Raw genomic sequence first — 9,448 nt, 5'->3', positions numbered from 1 at the left:
CAGCTCCATCTTCCCTCATATGCACTCACCCTGCAGCCCCCCTCCCCCTCATGTCCCCTCTTTTCTTACTACCAGTCATCATGTGTCCACATCTCCTTCAGGATTCACTATCTTTGCTTTCTGCCCGGCATCCTGTGTCTCCTCCCACACAGTCACATGGGCGTGACATCATCGCAGGTCCTGCAAGATGAATTATTCCTCTGCTGTGCTTCTTCTCCTGCAGGGCGGGCGGGAACTTTTGAAATGACACACGCAGCGCAGTACTGACAACGTCAGAGCGCGCGCGTGTGTCACTGACAATTAGTGCCGGCAGGGAACAGAGGAAAGACTCCTGCGTTCCGCTGCCTGCACTGACTGTGCGGACCTGCACAGGATCTCTCCCTGCTCGGCACGCTGCAGCCCGGCTCCACTGCACCGGCTGAACACGGGCGGGCCGGTCACAGAGAGCAGGCGGACCGGATGTGGCCCGCCCCTTGCCCAGGTCTGCTTTAGATGATCTTGTTGAAGCTGCTTCAAAACACTTTCATATTCATCACATGCGCTGTGTTGTGCACACGCTGCAGCTGGCAATATGAGATAGTCAGCAAGGGGGACATGCTGGATATCTGATTGGACAAGTGAGGAAATTGGTTATTGCCGCCAGAACCCCTAAAATTGATTCCATCTTGAAGAGACGTGCTGGGAAAGGGGCAATTGTCGATCAAGCCACTCGGTGGGGCAGCACTTATTTAATGATAGTTCAAGCAAATCGCTCAAAAACCGTTTCTTATAGATATGGTGAACACTCAGGTAACCCTAAATGAAGGGCAATGGACACAGGTGGCTGAATTGAAAGAATTGCTTAATCACCAATTTACCGTGACTAAAAAATTACAAGCTGAGGATTTAACTCCTGGCATTTTCATAAGGGAGTGGAAGAACTTGCTATTTTGCCTGTCCCAGAGAGGAGGTTTAATCGCAGATGGCATTTCTGCTTCAATGAAATGGAGAGAGACACAGCTATTGAAAAATATTTATTTTCTGGCAGCTGTTTATGTGGACCCAAGTCATCATATACTGCTTGATGATCAACAGCTTACTAAAGGAAAAGAAGCTCTGACTGAGGTAGCAGTTAGGATGAGTGGCCTACAGGACTGCCAGGCACAAGAGGACTTGGGGCCTGACAGTGCTACTGCTGCCATATCTTCATTCTCATCAGATGAAGAGTTTAACTTTGACAAGTATTTGGATAACATGGAGCAGGCAAAGCGTTGCCGCAATTAAAAAGATTTCACTCCGTCTCCTATAGCAGCAGATTGACCATATTTCAGCAAAATTTTTCACTTGCTCTCAAAGAAATAGAAAAATTCAAGCGTTCATCAAAACTGACTGTGCATGAGGCAATAATTCCTTTATACCCGGAAATTGTTACAGATGTTGCCCATGTGGTTACGGCTTTGCCTCCAACCCAAGTTAGTGTAGAGAGGTTGTTCTCTAGCCTTAAAATTATTAGGTCAGATTTGAGGTCATCTATCAAGAAGGATCTGATGGAGGCAATTCTATTTCTTAGAACAAAATTCATAGACTGCACAAATATTATTTAGTATGTTTTTGTTGAAAACTGTTTTTTGCCACTTACATAGTTTATTACATAGTGTTTTATATACACATATATATATATTGTGAGGTAGCACGGTCGGCTGCGCAGCAGAAGACATGGGATCCAGGCATTAAGGTTCACAGCACACGGTTTAATGTCCAAAACAAAAGTCCACAACAAAAATACATGTGCCTCTCCAGCAGAAAGCTCAGGGAGTTCTGTTCACTCCCTCACACCCGGCACACCTGCTCTCGTTCCTGTTTCCATTTAACCCTTCTTTCAGCCTGTAGGAAAACAGCATTAACCCTGGAGTGGATTTACTTTCTATCATGGAGGGAGCACAGCCGGGGCGAGACATACCGGCCGTCATAGATAACCCCGGTCACAGTCTCACATACCCCCCCCCACAGTTCAATCGTGCGGGGTTGAACTCTCGCCATCAAACACGGGCCGCGGGACAAGCATCGGCGTTGCCCTGCAACCCACCGGCCCTATGTTCAACCGTAAACCGGAAGTTCTGCAGAGAAAGGAACCACCGGGTAACCCGGGCATTCCGTTCCTTGGCGGACCTCATCCAGACCAGTGGAGAGTGATCCGTCACCAAGCGAAACTGCCGTCCCAGCAGGTAATAGCGTAGGGACTCCAAGGCCCACTTGATTGCCAGGCACTCCTTCTCCACTACGCTATAATTCCGCTCGGGAGGGGTGAGCTTCCTACTTAAGAAGGTGACGGGGTGTTCCTCCCCCTGAACCACCTGAGACAACACTGCCCCCAGGCCGACCTCTGAGGCGTCAGTCTGTACTATGAACTCCTTCCGGAAATCAGGGTGTACAAGAACGGGCTGTCCGCACAGGACCCCCTTTAGGGCCCGGAAGGAGTCCTCGGCCTGCGGAGTCCAGCGCACCATGACGGACTTCTTGCCTTTAAGAAGGTCCGTCAAGGGGGCTGATAGTCCCGCAAAATCCTTTACAAACCTCCTGTAGTACCCCACGATACCCAGGAAGGCCCTAACCTGCTTCGTGGTCAGGGGTCTAGGCCACTTCTGGATCACCTCAACCTTGTTAATTTGGGGCTTAATCACTCCTTGGCCTATCACGTAGCCCAAGTAGCGGGCTTCCGTGAGTCCCAACGCACATTTCTTGGGATTGGCTGTCAATCCGGCTGTTCGAAGCGCGTCCACCACCGCTTGTACCTGTTCCAAGTGGGTCTGCCAATCGGAGCTGTAAATAATGATGTCATCAAGGTACGCTGACGCATACGCCTGGTGGGGTTCCAGCACTAAGTCCATCAACCTCTGGAACGTGGCCGGAGCGCCATGTAACCCAAAAGGCAAGACAACATAGTGGAAGAGACCCTCCGGCGTAACAAAAGCGGTTTTCTCCTTGGCGGACTCCGTCAGTGGCACCTGCCAGTACCCCTTGGTCAGGTCGAGCGTGGTAAAATATCGCGCCTGTCCCAGCCTATCAATCAGCTCATCCACCCGGGGCATGGGGTAGAGATCGAACTTGGATATTTCGTTCAATCTCCTAAAGTCATTGCAGAACCTTAAGGAGCCATCGGGTTTTGGTATTAGGACAATCGGACTAGCCCATTCACTCCGGGATTTTTCGATGACCCCCAGGCGTAACATTGTCTTTACTTCCTCCGATATGGCTTGTCGTCGAGCCTCCGGTACCCGGTATGACTTCAGGCGTACCTTCGGGTGGGGCTCGGTGACAATATCATGTCGTATCAGACTGGTCCTACCGGGCAGCTCGGAGAAGACATCGGGGTTCTGCTGAACCAACCGTCTGGCCTCTCGCCTCTGAGTCTTGGTGAGGGCTTCTCCAATCCTTACTTCCGGTTCATCCTCTCCGAAGGTCGCTGGAGCCGGAGGTGAACGACCCGAAGAGGAGGGAGATGGGGAAAAAATAGCCAACAGGCTTTCCCGTTCCTGCCAAGGTTTTAATAGGTTGACATGGTATATTTGTTCAGGTTTCCGCCTACCGGGCTGCAATACTTTATAGTTAACCACCCCGACTCTTTCCTTTATCTCGTAGGGGCCTTGCCACTGAGCCAGGAATTTACTCTCCGCCGTGGGGATTAATACCAACACCCGATCCCCGGGGTTAAAGGTCCGCACGGTGGCTTGTCTATTGTAGCGGCTGCTTTGCGCGGCCTGAGCCTCCTGTAAATGCTCCTTCACAATTGGCATGACCGCGCTTATGCGGTTCTGCATACCCAAAATGTGTTCAATCACACTTTTATGGGGGGTGGGCTCTTGCTCCCATGTTTCCTTTGCCAGGTCCAACAATCCCCGGGGATGTCGCCCGTATAACAATTCAAAAGGCGAAAACCCCGTGGATGCCTGTGGCACCTCACGGATGGCAAACATCAAATAGGGAAGCATCATATCCCAGTCTTTCCCGTCTTTTGAAATCACCCTTTTGAGCATGGTTTTCAGGGTTTTATTGAAACGCTCGACTAAACCGTCCGTTTGAGGATGATACACAGACGTACGCAACTGCTTGATCTGGAGTAGCCGGCATAGCTCTTTGGTCACTTTAGACATGAATGGGGTCCCCTGATCCGTAAGGATCTCCTTGGGCAACCCCACCCGGCAGAACACAGCAAACAACTCCCGAGCTATAAGCTTTGCTGCAGTATGTCTGAGAGGTATCGCCTCGGGGTACCGGGTAGCATAGTCAACGATTACTAGGATGTGTTGGTGCCCTCGAACGGACTTTACGAGGGGCCCCACCAGATCCATCCCTATCCGTTCAAAAGGGACTTCTATAATGGGTAACGGTACCAACGGACTGCGAAAATGGGTCAGGGGTGCGGTAAGCTGACACTCCGGGCAGGTTTTGCAGAACCGTTTTACCTCCCCAAAGACCCCGGGCCAATAGAACCTTTGCAATATTCGCTCCTGCGTTTTCTTGACCCCTAGGTGGCCACTCATCAGGTGTTTATGAGCCAAGTCGAGGACCCGCCGGCGATGCGGCTGGGGCACTACCAACTGCTCTACCCCCACGCCCCGTATTTCATCTACCTGGTAGAGTAAATCCTGCTTAAGAGCGAAATGGGGGTACCTTACCTGGGCACCGGGCAGCTGTGCCACCCCGTCAATTACTGTCACCCGACTCCGGGCATGTATTAATGTAGGGTCCTGGAGTTGGGCTGTCCCAAACGTATCCGGGGACGCCTCCAACTCCGGGATGGGTTCGACCGTCTCAGCCTCTCCTGCCAATACCTCTAGGGGCGAGCTATCGGGTTCACATTCTGTCCCTATCATGGGGACCCCTACGGCAGGTGTCCCGGATTCAGGATTGTAGGGCTCAGGTCCCGGACTGACCAATATCTGAGGAGACTTAGGGGGTCCCTTCCATAAAGTCCAAAAATAGGGCAGATCCCTTCCTAGGATCACGTCATAGGGAAGAGTGTTAAGAAGTTCCACCTCATGTTGCACCTGACCGCAAGGTGCTGTGATGGTGACAATCCCCGTGGGATAGTCTCGGCGGTCCCCATGTATGCAAACCACCCCCACGGTACGTCCTGTGGCCTTTACTTTAGCCCTCAAGGTGGATCGCACCAGGGTCACTAAGCTTCCGGAATCCAACAATCCTGTAACCGGACATCCATTCACCTGTATTTGGCACAAGTGGGGCTCAGTCTCTGGGGAGACCAGGTCAGCGGTGCACACCACCTGAGCATACATTGAACCCCGCCGGGTAACCCCACAATCCATGGGCTCCGTGGTGAGTGGACACTGGGCTTCCATATGTCCCACCCACTGGCACCGCCAACATCTAATGGGGACGGAAACCCCCTTGAAGGGTTGTCGTTTAGGGTACAGAACCTTCCGGACCTCAGGAATGGTGGGCGCGGCCTCAGACGGGACGGTAGGGGACTCCTGCACCGTTGTCAGCGGTGGGTCCTTGGCCCTAGGCTTGGAGGGGCCGGACCGACGAGCGGTACGCAAAGTCTCAGTGTCCCGTATCAAGTCCTGCGTAGCCACATGCCGCTCTACCAGGGACACTAATTGGTCCAGGGTACTCGGGTCACCCTGTCCTACCCACCGTTGAACGGTGACGGGTAAAGTGCGCACAAAACGATCCACTACTACCCTTTCCACCATTTGCGCCGGGCTCAGAGTGTCAGGCTGCAACCACTTTTTTACAAGATGCAACAAGTCATAGGCCTGGGAGCGTACGGGTTTGGCTTCCTCATAGAACCACTGATTTACTCGCTGAGCCCGTACATAGGTATTCACCCCCAACCGAGCCAGTATTTCGGCTTTCAGGGTCACATAGTCAATGGCGTCCTCGGTACAGAGGTCCAGGTACGCTTTTTGGGGTTCCCCCGTCAGATAGGGTGACAATACCTCAGCCCACTGGGGGGGTCGGCAGCTTTTCCCGCTCGGCCACCCGCTCAAACACCGCCAGGAACGCTTCCACATCATCCCCCGGGGTCATCTTTTGCAATGCTTGTCTCACCGCTTTCCGGACGCTGCCGTCATCACCCGGTCCCGGGGTTGTTGCTGCCGGTCCGGCACGGATCGACTTGGCCAGGAGAACCATCTGTTCTTGGTGCCTTTTTTCCTGCGCTTGTAAGGATTGCTGCTGACGTTCCAACGCCCGGAGCAGGTGTGCATTGGTCTGTTGCTGCTGTGCATTAGCCTCTTGTTGTTGTGCATTAGCCTCTTGTTGCCGTGCATTAGCCTCTTGTAGCTGTGCATTAGTCTGTTGCTGCTGCCTTAGTATGTCCTCCATGGCGTCGCCGGGTTTGGGCTGTAGTATAGCCGCTCGAATCCAGGACATGTGCTGCTGGGTCACCAGGGATGGATGCTACACCTCACCGGCTGTCATGCCCGCCGATTCTCCACCATATGTGAGGTAGCACGGTCGGCTGCGCAGCAGAAGACATGGGATCCAGGCATTAAGGTTCACAGCACACGGTTTAATGTCCAAAACAAAAGTCCACAACAAAAATACATGTGCCTCTCCAGCAGAAAGCTCAGGGAGTTCTGTTCACTCCCTCACACCCGGCACACCTGCTCTCGTTCCTGTTTCCATTTAACCCTTCCTTCAGCCTGTAGGAAAACAGCATTAACCCTGGAGTGGATTTACTTTCTATCATGGAGGGAGCACAGCCGGGGCGAGACATACCGGCCGTCATAGATAACCCCGGTCACAGTCTCACAATATATATATATATATATAAAATATATATGTACAGTGTATATATATATATATATATATATATATATATAAAATGTATATTACATAGTGTATTACATATTTACAATTTATTACAGTTTGTGTTTTAAAGTTGGATTCCAATAAATATATTTTGTGCTCTAAATACAATAATCAAGATATCATAAAAATGACTAAATGTCTGATGTTCACATTGTACTACAATAAATGTTTCACTTAAATATAAGTAATATATGTGGAAGTCGGAGTCGGAGTTGGTGCAAGGGAAATTGAGGAGTCAAAGTCGCAGGTTTGGCTTACCGACTCCACAACCCTGCTCCGCACTATCTCCACCTCATGCTGTCCCCTCTTCAAACTGTCTCTCTTACAGTAGACTTCTACTGAGCCATGTTGCCCTTTCCCCATACTGAGCCCATCACACACTGCCCCTTTTTCTACAGTGATTCCACCATGCAAGCTGCCCACTTTCCCATACACATCATACTCTGCAGGCTGTCCTCTTTCCCATACAGATGCCACCATATGCGGCCACCTGCCCCATACAGATCCCATCCCATGCGGTGCCCTGCCCCATACAATTCCAACCCCATGCTGCTGCCCCCTGTCCCATACAGATCACACCCTGCCACCTAACCCCAGTATCTTTGGCTCAATGAGAACTTACCTGCTCCTGGCTCCGGAAACCTCTCCTCCTTAGTGGCACTCTGCAGATACGCCGGCAGCGAGTTGAAGTAAACTCATCTCACTGCCCATGACAAGGAGCAGGTATGGAAGTTGATTTGTAGTTGTGTCTCAAAGATACTAATACAAATTATTTCCGGGATTACCAACTGCTACAGGAAAAAAATGGTAAATACGGCCCTGACTTCGGTCAGACATGATGCTGAGCACAATATCTAATTCATGGAAAACATCAGGTAAGATTTCTGAACTTTATACAGTGCTGCTATCCAAATATTTGGAAAATGATCCTCTTCTTATTATGTGTAAATGGGAAAGGGACTTTGGGCTGATACTGACGATCAATGGACAAGGATCCTCGAAGGAGTCAGATCTATATCCTTAGTGGATATTGTAGACTGTCAGAACTATAAATCATCCATAGTGGATATATGACCCAATGTTCCTCCACAAGGTCGGCATATGTACAGAGGATAAAGGTGGGAAGTGCTTAGCGGAAGCTGCGGATCTTATACACAGGCTGCGGATTATAAATAATTTTTTGGAGTAAAGTTATTACAATTGTAAAATCCTAATCAGCAGGTTTGGTCGGAGACAACAAGGTTTTATATAAGGGAATATAGAAGAACTGACACTGGACACACGCGGGAAAACTGCGGTAGGACGTTTATTGTTTCTTACACATAAATTGATAACATTTAGATGGATTCAGACGACTCCGACAAAATGTGATTAACAAAGTCATTACTACAGGGCGGTATGAGAAGGGGATTTATTCTAAAAGAAATGCTAGAGCCAAAAATGAGAGAATCTGGGCCCCGGGGCTGGAGACTTCGGGCTTCCAGCGTGTTAGTACGAGACGGGGTCTTTGTCCCTGGAGCTTCTCTACTTGGTAAAATGAGACTCACTGATCTTATTCATATAAAAAGCGTCTGAGTAACATAGAAACTGCCGAAATATGAGGAGCTTGTTTGATCTATAAGTCATTATATAAAGAGCTATGGAGACAGCGCTATTCTTCTGTATAACATATGTGATGTGGCTGTAGCCCTAATATTTCTGTACATGATATCTATGTATAGTTAATATTACCCCAGCATTCCGGATTGGGAGAGGTGGGAGGCATTTTATTTATTATTAAAGTAAATGGAGGAAAAAGAAATGAACATTACTTTAGATACTCAGACTTTAGGATATGTCTATATGCTGCGTTCTTGATTTGACAAAAAAATGCACCCTCTGGCAGACTTTGATAAATGCAAAGACTGCGTTTGACAAAAAAAACAAATCGCATCCAAAATGCATGCGTTTTGGATGCGTTTTTAATGGAGTAATAAAATAGGATAGGATAGATAGATAGATAGAAAGAGCATATAAAATAGAATACATAATAAGAAAGAACAGGTAAAATAGAGAAATAAATAAAGAAATAACAAAATAGCTCCACACGAGGTCCCACGGCGATTCAGCTTTGCTACATCCCTGTCCTGTCACAGCAGTACCACAGAGCATGACTGGCCGCTGATAACAGGCAGAGCCGCATGATAAGAATTAACTTGGGTGAGCCTCTGACGACAGTGCTGCAACACAGGCAGTAGTGCGGGGCCCGCAGTTGTGACGTCAGAGTTTGACCCGAGTTCATTCTCATCGCGCGGCTGTCTCTGTGTTGCGGTCTGATTTGCGGTCTCAGGTGAAGGACTCCAGCTGTGACCGGAAATCACCTGAGTGACGGCACCGCTGATTGCGTGGCTCACTTCAGTCAGTCAGGTGATTTGCTGTAACAGGTGGGGAACTTCAGCTGTGGCAGCGGCTAACCCGAGTGACGTCACCAAGTGTTTGGTGGTTTAATAAAGTGGTGAAAGAGGGGGGCTTGTCTTTTATTTCAAATAAAGGATTTTTCAGTGTTCGTGTTTATTTACTTTCACTAACATATTAGTGAAGAGGGGGTGTCTCATAGACACCTGCCATGACTAATCTAGGACTTAGTGGC

The sequence above is a fragment of the Anomaloglossus baeobatrachus genome, assembly GCF_048569485.1.
Source record: "Anomaloglossus baeobatrachus isolate aAnoBae1 chromosome 5 unlocalized genomic scaffold, aAnoBae1.hap1 SUPER_5_unloc_2, whole genome shotgun sequence".
Lineage (NCBI taxonomy): Eukaryota > Metazoa > Chordata > Amphibia > Anura > Aromobatidae > Anomaloglossus > Anomaloglossus baeobatrachus.
This window is presented reverse-complemented; position numbering follows the sequence as displayed.